This window comes from Psammomys obesus, unplaced genomic scaffold, assembly GCF_907164565.1.
Source record: "Psammomys obesus unplaced genomic scaffold, mPsaObe1.curated_primary_1811, whole genome shotgun sequence".
NCBI classification, from domain to species: Eukaryota; Metazoa; Chordata; class Mammalia; order Rodentia; family Muridae; genus Psammomys; species Psammomys obesus.
In genome coordinates, this window is record NW_026596079.1 from 24,747,795 (window position 1) to 24,764,518 (window position 16,724).

The following is a 16,724-nucleotide window of genomic DNA, read 5'->3' on the forward strand; positions in this document are numbered from 1 at the left end:
ACTGATTTTTCTTTATACACATACAAATGTACACACTTAAGCACTTCTATCCAAGAGCACAATTATACAAGTGCACACACTCACATATTCACTCGCAAAGGCACACACACCTTAACACACTCACACATACTCTTCCAAACACAATCACATGTGCATTTATAAGCACATTCATGCATACATCCACTCACAAACATACACACATTCACATGTGTGCGCATGCACATGCACACGTGAGCACAAGCACACACACGTTCACACATGCCAAACTTTCTCACAGTTTTGAATTTTTTGTTTAAATATTGAAGTTTTATACTGATGCCACAGTTGATAACAAAAAAAATCCTAGCAGTTTTACACAGAATGAGAAATGAGGCTCAAATTTCATTCATCTAAATGCAGCTATCCAGTTTGACCAGTACCCTTTAACGAAGATGTTGTCTTTTCTTCAGTGTGTGTTATTGGCTTCTTTGTCTAAATCCAGGTGTGTATGGGTGTTAGGCAAGGGTTTCAGTGCTATTCCATTGTTCAACATGTCAGTTTTAAGTCATTTCCATGCTGTTTTCGTTACTGTAGCTGGTAATATAATTTAAAATTTGGGATGGTGATACCTCCAGTAGTAGTTGGTGGTGGTATTTAGGACTGTTTTGATTATCCTAGTTTTTTTGTATGTCCATACGAAATTGAAGAATTGTTTTCATTCTCTGATCAAGTACCTCAATATAAGACCTGGTCCTCTGAATCTGATAGAGGAGAAAGTAAGAAATATTCTTGAGCTATTTGGAGAGAGGGCATGCATAGAGATGAGAAACCATGAGCAAAGGCATCTCTGAGACAAGCTGGTGACCTATGACAGGGTAGGTTCCTGGGGGGATATGGAGGTGACTGTACCTGAGACTTCTAGTATCAGGAGTCATGGAGACTAAAGAGGCCACCTTCTAACTAGATAACACTCTTAGTGGAGGGAAGGGAACACCAACTCACCCACAAAAACTTCCACCCAAAATTTACCCTGTCTACACGATTTGCAGGGATAATAATAGAATAGAGATTGAAGGAATGCCTAACAAATGCCTGGCCCAACTTGAGACCCACCCCATGGGCAAGATCCAACCCCTGACACTGTTAATGATACTTTACTATGCTTGCTTAATGGAGCCTAGCATCACTGTCTTCTGAGAGGCTCCACCTAGCAGGGGACTGAAACAGGTTTTGAGACTCGCTGCCAAAGACTGGGCAGAGCACAGAGTCTTGTGAAAAAGTGGGGGAAGGTGAGGAATAAAAGGATCTGGAGGGGACAGGAGCTTCACAAGAAGACCAAGAGAGCTAACTAACCAGGGTCCAAGGGGCTTGTGGAGACTGAAGCAGCAACCAAGGACCATTCAATGGACTGGACCTAGGCCCTCCACACAGCGTATGGGCAGCTTGGCCTTCAAGAGGGTTCCCTAGTAAGAAGAGTAGGAGGTACTCTAACATGGACTCTGTTGCCTGCTTTTCGATCATTTCCCCCTGGTAGGGCTGCTTTGCCAGGCCACAAGAGAAAAGGATGCATTCAGTCCTGATGCAACTTGATGTGTTGGAGTGAGTTGATGGGGGGTGGGAGAGGGGAGCTCTTCTTTTCTGAGGAGTAGGGGAGGAGGAATAGGGAGAAGAGGGAGGGAGAGTAGGACTGCGAGAAGCGGAGGGAGGGGTCTACCATCAGGATGTAAAATGAATGAATGAATGAATGAATGAATGAATGAATGAATGAATGAATAAAAACTTTCTGGATAGGACCCTAATTGCTCAGGCATTAAGATCAACCATTGATAAATAGATTTTTATAATCTAAAATTTTTCTGCACAGTAGAATGAAGAAAAATCAAATCTTTCCCAGCTATACACCTGATGGAGGGTCCTCATCTAGAATATATAAATAACACAAAAAAATTAAGCATCACAGAAACAAACAAAAAAATTTAAAAATGGAACATAGAACTAAGCAAAATGTTCCCAAAACATAAATAGCTAAGAAAAAAAAAACTTTTCAAAAATGGTCAACATTCTAAGCCATCAGGGAAATGCAAATTAAAACTACTTTGAAATTTTATTTTACCCAAGTCATAATAGCTAAGATAAAGACGCAAATAACAGCAGTTGCTGGTGTGAATGTAGAGAAAGAAGTTTTATCTACTGCTAGTAGAAATGCCAACCAGTGAAACCACTGTGGAAATCCCTCAAAAGCTAAGAATAGATTCACCACATGGTCACAAATTACTAATCCTGAGTATGTGCTGCAAAGACACCTTATCCCACTCTAGATTCCTGGCCCTCCGTGGTCACCACTTTCCTACTAACAATAGTCAGAGGTGGAAACAGCCTAAATATCCACCACCTGGTGAGTGGATAAGAAAAATATGGTGCATTTACACAATGGAGTATTATTCAGCTATTAAGAAATATGAAATGAAAAGGTAAATCCATGGAGCTATAAACAATCATTCTGGGTGAGGTAACCCAGACCCATAGAGACAAATGTCACACCTTTTCTTTCATTTGTGAATTCTGCCTTGAATCTTTAGATATACATGTTTAATTCAGACTATTTATAGAAGTCAGGAAATGACTAAGAAACTATGAGGAGGTGCTTACGAAGGAAAGGAATCCATAATGCACTAGTATAAATGGTTAAAAGGGATAATGAAACAAGGAGGGTTGAACTGGGATGGAGGAGTAGAGGAAAGAGTAGGGGTGATAAATAATGTTAAAGACCTTTTGAAAAAGCCATCTGGAAATCTACTAGTGTTGAAATTTTCTAATATATATTTATGTGTATGGATTACTTTTTTTTTAGACAATGAGGTCTCATAGACTCCTAAACATTACAAGCTATTTTAATTGCTCTTAGCTACCCTCCAGAATGGACTAATATGACTATAATATAATATAATATAATATAATATAATATAATATAATATAATATAATATAATATAATATAATATAACCCAATTGCTAAAGAGGCCATATACTTACATCATAGAACATAGTGAAATCAAGCTGGTTGGTATTCATTCCTACTGGCTAACTTTCGTAATGCTGAAAGGGCTATAAACACTACCGGAAGAAAAAATTAATTATCAGTCTTGCCCAGCTGTGAACCTTGAGAACTACAACCATGAATGGCCTGGAAAATGTTCCCACTAGTATAATAGTAGCAAGAATCTCACATGAGTAGCCTACCACTTTCTGACTGTAACTGAGTCCCAATTCACAAGAAGAAACCCATACCTGGCAACATTATCAAACCAAGAACCCATGGATAGATAGATCATAGGACTTAGGTGAAAGCCTACTTCTACTTACCTACTGATAAATGGGCATACTATTAAACCAACTCTTAATAACTTGTATTTATTCTCATAAGTCAATGTATTGCTCAACCCTCCTTCGAGAAGCTTCTATTTGCAGTAGTCAATCATTAATGCAAACACCTATACACTTCCAAGCGGCAGAGAAAAAGAGCCTGCAGAGCACTCCACCCTCAAGAAGATATATATACTGCACCTCTACCGAAGCTCAGAGATCACTATGTGTGTGTGTGTGTATATGTGTGTGTGTGTGTGTGTGTGTGTGTGTACATGTATATACATCCATATATAGAAATAAAACCCTAAAGCTGAGCATTGCCAGCATATGGGCACTAAAGTTGTTTCTTACTTTGTGATCTGAGATGTGAAGCTCATCTCCAACTCTAGAATTGGGTATGTATTAGAGTTGTGAGAAGAAAAGGAAGGCTACATAGTAAAGGTGTTGAGGTAGAACTTCGCCTAGATCACAGGCTGTAGATACTTTTACCATTCTTTTTAGTAGATGGTGTTAATACGCCTGCATCAGATGCTGTTTAAAAAACTCACTAAATCTCAGGCTAATACTTAAGACATGAAAGGAGGTTGAAATTTAACAAATGCAGTTTCACAGTGTAGCCTAGAAGATGTTTCTTTTTAAAAAAGATTTATTTATGTATGTGTGCGTGTGTGTCTGTGTCTCTCTGTGTGTGTGTGTGGTGGATGTCATATGTATGCAGGTATCCAAAGAGTCCAGAAGAGAACATTGGATTCATTGGGATGGAAGTTACTGGCAGGAGTGAGCCACTCCACCTGGACTCTAGGAACTGAACTCCAGGGGTCTGCAGAAGCAGCAAGCACTTTTAATTGCTGAGCCACCTCACTACCCTCTAGAATAGTGGTTCTCAACCTTTCTAATGCTTCAGCCCTTTAATACATTTCCTTATGTTGTGGTAACCTCCAACCATAAAATTAGCTTTGTTGCTACTTCATAGCTGTAATTGTGCTATTGTTATAAATTGTAATGTAAATACATGTGTTTTCTGATGGTCTTAGATGACCCCTGTGACAGAGTCATTTGCCCTCTGAAGAGGTCACAATTCAAAAGCTGAGAACCACTGCCCTGGACATTAATTTCACCATCTGCCCTTAAAAGCACTATTCTTCCATCATAACAAGAACAAAAAAAAAAAAAAAAGTCTTTCAGGAAGAAATTATATTTCACAGAACAAATAAAAAACTGAACTATCCACCTTAGACAGTGCTTATCTTACTTGTAACATTAAATTTTTATTTTTCCCTACCTCCATGTACTGTGGTTGGTTGACTGATGTCATGTCTTTTGCTTAGAGGTATACTTTCATATGTGAAAACTGGTATTGAAATAGGTGTATATAAGACTGTGTGACAGGCATGGTGACTTGTGACTGTAACCTTGGCACTCAGGAGACTGAAGCAGGACCACTGCCGAGTTTGAGATTTAGGTGACATAATCAGTTCTAGGCCAGCCTGGGAAACAGAGTGAGACCCATCTCAGAGAAACTGTGATGCTCATGACTCATTTATTGCCTCTTCTTAGAGAAATAAATGTTGATAATGCAAGAAAAATGTAGGCATATAAAGCAGAAGAGCTTGGTTTTGTCACTTACATTTTTCTCTATAAAACTCATTTAAAAGATAGATATCATTCATTCACAAGGATCATCCTTAGCAACTGCAGCAAAAGGCATCTGTCTGTTTGATAAACCTTTGAGTGCCTGCTCTGTCCTCCCCTATCTTGCTCTGTAGCTACTAAAGACTGTCATAGGTATCAGTTACCTGACATCTTGACTAGGCTGTAATCCATTAATTCTCCCGGAGCACCGGTCAAGAGGCGCTGTTAATTTTGGTTGTTCTCAAGTCTATCTTCTGTCTTGGTGACGTCAATGAAGATCATCAACAGAAAACAAGAATTTGAATCTAACACTTAACTGAATTTTAATTAACGTTTCATCCAGATGCCAAAATACCCAGTAGGCAGATACTCCCCTTTTGTCCTCTTGCTGTAATTCAGCCTGGGAGTTAGGCCTCTGCACCTCTGACTCCATCTGACCCCCTGACCAGGAATCCAATGAAGCCCATAATGTGTCTCAGTGAGGGCATGCTAGCTCTGTTCTCTCCCACTCCCACACCACCCTGAATCAAAGAATACCACCCCTTATCATTAGTGGCCAGGTCACTGCTGCTATGATTCACACAAACATATGAATATATAAAGAATAGATGACAAACTATAGAAAAAGAAAAAGGTTTTCATGCATCTCTTAGTTTGCAGAAACTTCAGTCAACCACTGCTAAATACTATATCAGACTAATAGAGCTATGTTGTAGGTGGTATATTCGTCTCACAATTCCTCCTTCCAATGATTCTGCTGTCCCCAACTAGAAATAGAAAATATCTGGCTCCCCATAGAGTTAAAATTTATCTCAGTTGGCTTCTGGAGCATCTCCTTACTGATCCTATAATTCCTTACTGGACCTGTAACAGAAAGAACTTAAATGTTATAAATGTAATATAGAGCTACATGCCTTAGCAATGTTGTCTTAACATACACGTATTCAAACACATGGAACTTAAAAAAAGAGAGAGAGAGAGATTTTTATAGTGGTTGATCTTCACTGTGAGCTGATTATACTAAGAACTACCTAGAAGATAAGTGACTCACACATCTGAGATGCCTGTGAGGGTATCTCCAGAGACAATTAGATCATGAGGTCTCTGCCATAAAGAATGGGTTAATCCCTTGGAGGTCATAAGTATGATGATATGAGATAACACGAAAAGTAGAAGACGGGTTGGAATTATTTGGAGGGAACAGGTTACTTGCCTTTCCTCTTCCTGAATGCCTGCCTTCTCTGCCTTTTGTCCACTTTGCAGAAGCTCCTCATACACGCCATGTTCCTGTGATGATGATGTTCCGCTTCTAAACAATCCTGGTACCTGGGTACAGGGAACAAAGACTAAACTCTCTTATACTGATAACTGAAACAAATATCTTTCCTTTAAGTTGTTTCTTCTGTATGTGGTCACAGTGATTAAAAAAAAAGTAATAATACAGGTTCCACTTCTCAGATAGTAAAGAGAAAATAAAAAAGAGTAACTATCAGTATAGGTGAGGATATCAGAAAATTTGCATATCATATTAGTGAGAGGATATTTTGATGTTCCATTTTAAAGACAATATTGTAAAAGTTGTAAAAGCTAATACCATAATTTAATAACTTGTGTGCAAGAATTTATTCTTCATAAATTCTGGTATAACATATACAAGATCATTTACTTTAGTATTATATATCATAGCAAATAAGACTCCTAAATCAGCTTAGTTATATTTCTTAAGGATTTATCTTTATTGTGTGTATCTCTCTGTATCTCTGTGTCTCTGTGTGTCTGTGTCTCTGTGTTTCTGTGTCTCTCTATATCTCTCTGAATCTCTGTCTCTGTCTCTCTCTCTCTCTCTACATGTGTGTATGTGTGTAGGTGTGGGTGTGCCTTAAGAGAACACTGTATCTCCTGGAGCTGGTGATATAGTTATGAGCACTCAAGGTGAGGACTGGGAACCAAACTCCAGTCCTCTATAAGAACAGCAATGTCCATAGCCCCTGAGTCATCTCTCTAACCTCTTGGTTATAATTAAGATAAAATGTATATAAATTATTCATGCAGCTATTAAAAATAATGGTAATGATCTTTATGTATCATTATAGAGAGACAGATTTCTTTGGATTTAAAAAATGTGTGTTAATATACATGTTTACATTTATTAATGCATAAATTCCAGAGTGTTATATAAAAAGTTATTAATAGTGGATACCTCAGGAAATAAGAAATTTAGGCAACTTTTCTTCAAACTTTACGTTCTTACATCTTTTTTAACTGGCAATTGTAATTTTCTTCTATAAAATCTACTGAGTAAAAAGACATGTGTTTAAAATAATGCACGGCTTAATTTTATTGAATGAGATCAAAGTAGAAATTTTCCCAAATCTGGGCAAAATTTATATTCCCAAGAACAAGAAGCATGCAAAGCCCCAAATAAATATGTCCATAAAAGAACCTCCCTACCCAATATTCTAATTAAAATATGACTATTATAAAAGAAAGAATTCTAAAGGATGAAAGGCAAACCTACCAATTAACAGCAGACTTCTCATCAGAAACTCTGAAATCCAGGAGAACATGGCCTAATGTCATTTAGGCACTGAAAAACTGCTGAAAGTGAAGAACAGAAATGGGTAGTGTGGGGAGAAGTGACGGACTGAATGCCAACCAAATTACTATACACCAAAATTATCTTTTAAAATCATTGGAGAAATAAAAACTTTTTTCTAAGCATAAACTAAAGCAGTTAATGACCACTAAGCCAACAGTAAAAAATAGGCAGAAGAGGAAGGAAGATGCACATGTTCATCAGACCTCTAGAATGATAGATTGCACTAGAGAATTAGATAAACTAATGAGAATTAGGAAAAATGAAATGCCATTAACTCATTAAACAGCAGACTTCCAAGATGAATAAGAAAGAAACAAGTAGAAAAAATTTCTAATAATGAATACAAATGTAAATGGATTTGGTGCATAAATTAAAAGATGCAGACAGTCTTAGTAATGTTGACATATACTTTTAATCCCAGCTCTTGGGAGGCAGAGGCAGGTGGATGTTGGAGGCCAGCCTGGTCTAAAGTCATGAGTTCTAGGACAGCCAGGGCTACATAGATAAACCCTGTCTTGAAAAATTATGAAGAAAAAAAAAAACAGATTCAGACTGGCTTGAATAAATTCAAATACAAGATCCAACCCTTTGCTTTCTGTAGGAAACCAACTCTAATGGTAAAATTACACATTAAGAGTACAAGGAGACACACACTCCCAGCAATGGGCAAAGACACACCATGTTGGTGGTGGTGTTTTCATATGAGTCAGGGGCAGAGTAGATGGAAGTCCTTTGTTCATCCTAGCTTGATGCTTGGCTTGGTGCCCAAAGCTGTCTTATGCCTAGGACTCATAAAAATCAAATCAAAGCCAGGCAGCACAGGGACCAAGGAGGAAAACAGACAAAAACCTGTGGACTGCCATGCCAACCACAGACAGACCTGCCCTCAAGCCTACGACACAGGAGCACCATAGACACTTGCTTGCTGCCCTACCATATTACATGGATGGAGGATGTCATGCAGGGACTCACCAGCCACGTGGCCAGCCTGCCACAGAAACCACCACAATGTGCAAGTATGTGGTGGTTAGAAGGGAGAGGGAGAAAAGTGGAGCAACTTGAGCCTAATGAAAAGAGATCGAACTGGAGACTGAAGGGTGGAGAAGAGTAGCCTGTTCTGAGTAGCTAACCTGCCACCTGGAGCCATGGTGAGGTCCCAGCCCAAGCTGCCACTGAAGGCCATGTCTGAGTACGTGGCTATGCAGTGACGGGGTTGGTGTTGATATCCCATGGCTTATATTATCACTAGAAAATATGGGGTTATCCCGGGTCAGGGCAGCCACTGTGATCCACAAGGATACCCAGAGGCTGTGCATACTGGCCCTGCCCCTCACTGAATGAGGCACTCTGGAGAGCTGGCCTCATCATCTAAACAGTGGCAGCATTCAGGAGAGTGGGTCCTAAGCCCCACAGAGACCCTTGTGGCAGGGGTGGGGAGGGTGGAAGAGCTGACCTTGTCCCTTTGCTCCTCTGCCATGGGTTATTACAGGCACAGAGGTGATGCCACACACACACACACACACACACACACACACACACACACACACCTCCACCTCTAGCATGGGTGAGCCAGCCCCAAGGACAAGATCGTGGGAGAGCTAGCCCCATCGCTCATCTGCCATGAGGAGTTGTGGGTGTGGGGCTGATGTTCTCCCCTGCCTCACCTCTCAGCACCTACAGCAGTTGGGAGAGCTGGCCCTCAGGTCATGAGAGCAGGTGAGCAGGCCCTGAAGCTCGTCTGGGCTGCACAGGAAAGGTGGCCCTAACGGCAAAGGCACAAGTGAGCCAGCCCCAAAGGTGTGAGAGCAGAAGAGCTGACCCAGCCCCTCACAGGATGCAGCACTTGGGAGAGTGGAGGTGAGGCATGGGTGCGGGTCAGCCATCCCAAGGGCATGGAAGTGAGAGAGCTGGCCCTGCCTCCTCCCAATGCTGGCATTTGGGTGGCCTAGCAGGAGCAGTGCTGGAGAGCTGGTGGTGTGAAGAGGGGAGAGCTCATGTGCTCTGTCCACTTCAGCTAGACCCCAGGCCCAGATCCAGGGCTCTGAGTTGACCCGCCCCAAAATTTAAATCATCTGTAGGTGATTGGGATGTGTGAAAGGGGCAGTCTTGCCGTTACAAAGCTGCAGGAGCTCCATGACACAGGGCAACAACAGGATAACCAGAAGGAGTCTCAGTGAAGATTCAATATTGATGGTGACCCAGAAGCCAGAGATCTCAAACCAGACCACTGACTCATTGCAATGAACACTTGCAAGTGAAGATGTGAGAGCAGAGGGATATACTGTGGAATACACTGTGACATCTACAGCTTCCACAATAAGACGTTTTCTACTCTTCGGTAAGTTTTGGTGGTGGTGGTGTGTGTGCTTTATATGCGGGAGCAGGGTATTGCAAGGGAAAAGAGAAGATATGAGAGGACAGGAAAATGAGCCAGACAGGGGCACATGAAGTGAAACTCACAATCAATGAAAGGGTAAAACAAAAATGGAGTGAAAGGACAAAAATGCAATTCAAAGTAAATAAATTCCACAAGCAGAGAAAGAACAACTAGTCCAAACAAGATTTCAAGCCAAAATTAGAAGAGATAAAGTCACTACTAATAAAGAATACAACTCATTAAGAAGATATGATTACTATTTAAATATATATAGTTAATATTGGTGCATAATGTTTCAAAAAAATAAACAAAAATTGACAGAAAGGGACAAATGTTTTAAAGTAGAATAATAATGTATAACTTCAATACTTCATGGTCTTGAAGAGATAGATTATCCAGATGTTTCACACAAAGACACACACATACAAATGAGGAAAGAAACTTCAGAATTAAATTTTATTTTACAATTAACAGGTATTTATAAACTATTCTATTCAATATTTGCTGAATACACATTCTTCCTAGCAGTTTGTGGAAATATTTCCAATGCATACATATTTTAAGCCCTCAAGAAAGTCTTAACAGATAAAAAATATTTAAAATATTTTCTTGTGTTCTATCATAATGGGATGAAACTAGAAATCAACATGACAAAATGTGCAGAAGTTATACAAATGTATGAAAATTAAGCAATAGACTTTTAAAAAATCAGGGTGTCATTTAAGAAATAAAGGAGCAAATTAAATTCCTAGAATCAAATGAATAATGAAAACATAACTTTTATTGCAATTTTTATTAGAACTTTTAGAATGCAGAAAAGACAGTTCCAAAAGCAAAATTTATAGCTTTTATTAGCTATGTTAAAAACTTAGAAATATCTCAAATAAATAACCTAATCACATAACCCAAGGCCTCGGGGGGGAGGGGGAATAAAACCCAAATTTAGCAGAAAGCATGAAATATAAAAAGGAAATAATAAAGATTGTGCTGGAAATTAATGAAACGAAGAGCCGGTTCTTAGAAAAGGATAAGCAATATTTGCTTGTCCTTGGCCAGACTAACAAAGCAATGTGAGATAGCACCCAGATTAGTGAAGTTGGAGGCAATAGACGGGTTGTAATATACACTACTGAAACCCAAAGGATCCTTAAGGAATATTTTGAAAAAGTATTTCAATGACATGGTATCTGATCTGTAGTAGAAGTTTTGGGTTCTTTTAAAAACTCAGTTATGTTATGTAAATGTGTTTTTGTTTTAATCCCAAGAGTGAGAGGCTGCTTTTGCTTTGTCCATTGCCTCATGCAGCTCGGAGAGGGGCGTGACTTTTGCCAGGTGCAGTTAGTGGAACCTGTGAGAACTCTGAGAGGATATAGGTACCAGAGCCAAGAGTGGTTCCAGAGAGGGCACTCTTAGGGGGAGGGGAAAGAAGGCACCTCCTGGATATCCTGCCGACTGAGGTTGGTATTGCCCCCAAAGGACCTGCTGGCCCTAACCAGCCAGACCTAAGTCTAAAGAGACCTCCGTCCCCTTTCCCTTCTAACCTTTTTTCTCTCCTACTTATAAGGTGTTGGGAGGTTGGTAGAAGGAAGGTAGAAGCTTAAGAAATCCCAAATAGAGTTAAAAAGTAGCACCTACACTATACACAAAATAGAATTTTTTTTCTAGACACACATAATCTGCCAAGTTTGAACAAGGATACAACTTAAATAAATTGTCATCAAGCCATGAAATTAAAGCAAAAATAAAAATTTCTCAACAAAGGAAACCTGAGACCTGGACAGATTCACCACTGAATGTTCCACACCTTTAAATCAGAACTCCAAGAATGATTCTAAATTCATTCTGTAAAGCCAGAATTAATCTGCTGCCGAAAACTGAGTAGGGACACAAGAAATATTTGAATGAATAATAAAAGATATTGAAGAAAATAAAACTGTACACGATTGTCCTTGATGAACATCTATCTTTTCTGACAGGAATGAAGACATTCTAAAAAGACGCTTGTGACCCTTCCCTTTGGCCATCAGACTTTTGGAATAGTGAGCAACAACAAGTTAGAATTTCTCCAGGATTCTCGTGATGGGAGAAAGAAAAGACTGGAAAATGGTGCCATCCAGAAGAACTTGCCTCCAGAGAAATTTTTACACCTTACAGGACTGACTAGCACTGAGACAGCAGTGATAATCGGGACCACGCACTGATCTAGATTGCTTATGCCTACCTCCGACCCTCCATTTAAATCTAACTGTAATGTCAGGACCCTGAAGACTGTTTCTCTTCCAAATGTGGCCACATTGAATAAATATCTCCTTTCCCCCCATTTTGCACTATTTCTTGATTGTTTCATTTGTCTGCTGACAATCGATAGCCAAACCTGTATTTTCACAGCTGTCAGAGCCCAGGTTCTGATCCAAACAACTCCAATGATAATACAGACTGAAAGTCCTCAACTCAACAAACATTTCAAAGATCATACATCATAACTGTTGCAGGCAGAGTAGCAAGGAAGTTTCAACATACACAAATACGTAAACATAACAACTCATAAATAAAACCAGAAGAAAAAAAATATCCCAAGATCAAAAAAAAAAAATCCCTGGACAAAGTTCAGCACCTCTTCCTATGAAACATAATACTTTATCACAAGAGAGGCTGCACCCACAAACCTAAAGTCAGAGTTTTACTGAACTGGGAAAAACTGAAAGCATTTTTCTAAATTAAGAATGAGAAAAAAATCTAGTTTGCTCATACCTATCTAATATATTGCTTGAATATCTAGCCAGAAAAAAAAGCAATAGAAAGAAATTAAAATAATTTAATAAATAAATGACAGGAAGAAGGCAAATTAGCTCTTTCCAGATTATATTATCATATACTATAAAGGCCCTAAAATCTTCATCAGAAAACTCATAAATCTAATAAACATTTTAGCAAAGTGGTAAGACACAAAGTTAGCATTCAAAAAAATGAGGAACCTCTTTACAAAACATATGAAGAAATAAGCAAAATAATTGTATTCAACATGACCTCAAAATGTAATTAATGAGAAAAAGTTACATCTATAACATGAACTTTAATATGGTGTATAAAGAAGTTGAAGAAGACACTAAAAGAAAGAAAAGCATCCCATATGCATGAATTCATGAAACTGATATAACAAAAGTAGACACATTACCAATTAATGTACAGATGCAATATAATTGATCCTCACCAAAATGTGGATGACACTTTCATTAATTAAATTTGTTCTTTGACAATTTCATGTTTATGATTATAACATATAATTCTAATTATTTTCCACCCACAACCCTCTCCTACTTAATTCTCACCCCTATCTTTTCTCCTTCATTCTTGCAAATCTTTTACCCACATTCATGTTTTTTGTCTTGTTTTGTGACCTACTGATTTTAATGAAGGCCATCTTTGTGATGATGGGTTTGAAGTATGCTTTGGAGAACAGTGTGCATATACTGGTGGGTATACAACTGAAGAAAATGGCTGACCATTGCTTTAATTCATCAGCCAATAGTTCATAGGGAAGGTTGGGGACTTATGATGGCTATTGTTGGTGGTCAACCATTTTTTATTGGACCTAAAGTCCACTCCAAGAGACAGACTCTATACCTAGGACTGTTAACAGACCCAAGAACCTATAGGAGGCCTTAATTCATTTATTTTACCAAATGGACATAATATTAAAATGACTCATAATGACTTACTGCCATACCCAAAGATCACCAGAGTACTGTACAGATTTGAAGTCACATTAGGCCCAAGAGAAGATAAGAAAGATTGTCTTTGATTTGAGAGTTCATATACTCAACTATTAATAAAACAAGATGGCTCTATATCTAAAATAAGACAAACAGATGTGAAACTGGGAAATAACTGTTGATTCCTATTACATAATATTTTGCTAGTTTCTTTACCTGTTACTTTGAGACAATAACCACAAAATCATCCAGTTACTGTATCTAACTACTTCCATGACCTCTTCATGATATTCACTATATTTAGTCAGGTTCTTGCAGGCTGGCTGCTGATGGACATGCGATTTGAATCTTCCTCCTTTTTAGCCACACAAAGCCCCATCTCCCATCTCCCACCTCAAATACAGTAGAAAATGGTAGAGTAGGATAAACATAACTACAATAAATTTTGTTCATTTAGCAAAGAATGGAAATAATCAATATTTGCTGGTAAATGCTAACAGTAATATTCCTGCTCAGTGGAATCTGTGTGAGGACACCCTGCTTTATGGGGAGTACAAACCAGGATAAGTGGTCTCTTTGAACAATTCTCCTGCACATTTCACTCTTGGACCATAAATTTGCTCTCTAATAGCATCTTCCTTACCAATTACCTTGTGGTGTCAGCTAAAAACAGAGAGGTGCTGTGCTAAACAATTCATTTCCTGCCCTTTCATATATGAAAGTGTCTGAAGAATACTTTAGGGAAGAGAAAACACACAAGCCTTGTTTATGTAGGCTTACCATTTTGGGGGAAATGTGATTCCAAAATTTCATGGACTGCCTATTTTCTTGCAGTTAATTCCTTTCAGTGGTATTCTTGATGTGGTTTGTGTGAGCCCATCTCTTTTCAAGGCCATGTAACTAATGGCACCATGACAGTAACCAGAAACAGACCAAGGAGGTATATTTATAATGTGGAAGTCAGAAGACACAAAAATCAAGACATTTCCCTAAACAACCAACAAACATGGGTCATTAACTATTCACCAGCACTGCCGGTTCTACCCAAAAGCTAGCACACCCAAGATCTCTTTAGACATTCTCCCCAGCCTGATGGCTCTCACTTTCTTTACAGCAGGTATCATGGCCTATTCTCCACTGTCACATTGACAAGAGCTATCTGAGCTTGAGTAAAAAGGCTATAACTTTCATGTGATTGCTGTCTAAGGGCTACCTCCCACTACATAAACAGTCTTAATGAGACACTTTTGAGGGACACTCTGAATGAGACTTTCTTAACTCCTGCTGTTTAGGAAACAGAAAATGTTGAATTTTCCAGCCTTGAATCTGTAGTCCCTCAGTCTAGGCAACAGATCAAAAACAGAGGAACACTCTATCTTTTCAGTTCTATTTTCTTCCATCTCCGCTTAAAATTGACCAATTCTCATTTGATTTCATTTCTTTCTTCTGAAATCTTGCTAAATAAAGCAAGATATAGCCAACACATAACTGTCAACCATTTTTCCAACTTCTTTAAATCTAAGTGTTCTTCACTCCTAGTCATTATAGGTGACAATTTTTCCAATTACGTTAGCAAGACCTTAGAAAATGGTCATGAGTTTTGCAGCCTTCTACCCTTAATAAGTTTCTTGGTTGGTTTCAAATTGATGGCTAAGACAAGCCACATAGTTTAGATTTTTGTGACAGTTGCAACATAGTTTCACATAGTGATTTTTATATTAATTAGACATTATAATGCTAAAATATATAATGTTCTACATGAATATGATTTATTCTTTGCAGACTATTTCAGGCAAAACTGGTGGTGTATGCTTGATATTCTAAACTTGTAGCCCTTGCTGTTCCATTAAGCAGCTTATTTTTTTTTAATACACCTAGAAATTGCATATTGAAATGCCTCCATCTCTTACAGCTATACTTAACATCACTCAAGGGAAACATTCCACCAATCTATTTGAGCCACCGTAATAGAGCCCCATAAACCAAGTGGCTAGAAGCAAAACAAATTGATTTCTCATAGTTATTGAATCGGGAATTCCAAAACCTAAGTGTCAGAAAACTTGGTGTCTACTGATGGTAAATGTTTTGGTTCATGGCTGGTGCCTTCTCCCCATGTCTTTAATCAGGAGACAAGATAGCTCTCCAGAGCTTCTTTTGTAAGGACACATTGCATCCATAAGGGCTCCACCGTCATGAGATAGTTGCCTTCCCAAAGCTCTACTTTGCAATGTCACAGTGACAATCAGGTTTCAATATGTGGATCTGGAGAGTACAGAAACATTTAGAATATGGGTGGCTAAGGAGCGTAATGTGTAAAAAAAAACTGATTATTCTGTATGTATTAACTAATACTGGAAATTATGACTGTGGCAGTTATTTCTTAACCAGCTATTTTCCATATAAAAGACACGGAGACCTGTTAGATTTATGATAAACCTTAAAGCATGGGAGGTGGGCAGATATATGTTCTCTAAGCTATCTTGTCTGCTTCCTAGCCAAAATCCCCACAAATACTTGCATATGTTCCATTTGGGTTGCTTCTGCCTCATTAGGCCTGTCCTCAAAACAAGCCTCTCCTGGCCATGTGCTCCTGGTTATTACTCTATGGTGACCTGCTCCTCTCTTCCTTCTTCCTCTCTCTCCTCATGGTTCTTCTGCCACCCCCAAACCCCAGGAACCTTTGCTCCACCTACCTCTCTTCTTCCCAGCCCAGGCTATAGACAAATTTATTAGCCAATCAGGGATAATTTGGGAGGCAAGGTATGCACAAAGTTATTTTGGATATGTGAGAATTTGCTTGTAAGGATCTTGAAGGTCAAGCAATTAACATTTGCATACACAGTGGCTCCAGATCAACCCCACCTGTGATGTGCTCAGTAATGGGAACTCACATGCCCTGGTAAACGTTACAGAGAATATTACTAATAAGGGAAACAAGTGCAATGAGAATTAAGAATAACTGGCAGAGTTTCCATAAGCAATATATATATAGATATATATATTGAGATAGATAGATAGATAGATAGATAGATAGATAGATAGATAGATAGATAGATAGAT

At 38.7% G+C, this 16,724-nt stretch overlaps 1 non-coding gene across 1 annotated transcript; it reads left to right on the forward strand.

Moving 5' to 3' along the window:
• The first annotated feature begins 8,226 nt into the window (after window positions 1-8,226).
• Window positions 8,227-8,369, forward strand: LOC129690937 (small nucleolar RNA SNORA48). Its single transcript, XR_008722390.1, has one exon. It is a non-coding gene; the product is annotated as a small nucleolar RNA SNORA48 (small nucleolar RNA).
• Window positions 8,370-16,724: the final 8,355 nt, after the last annotated feature.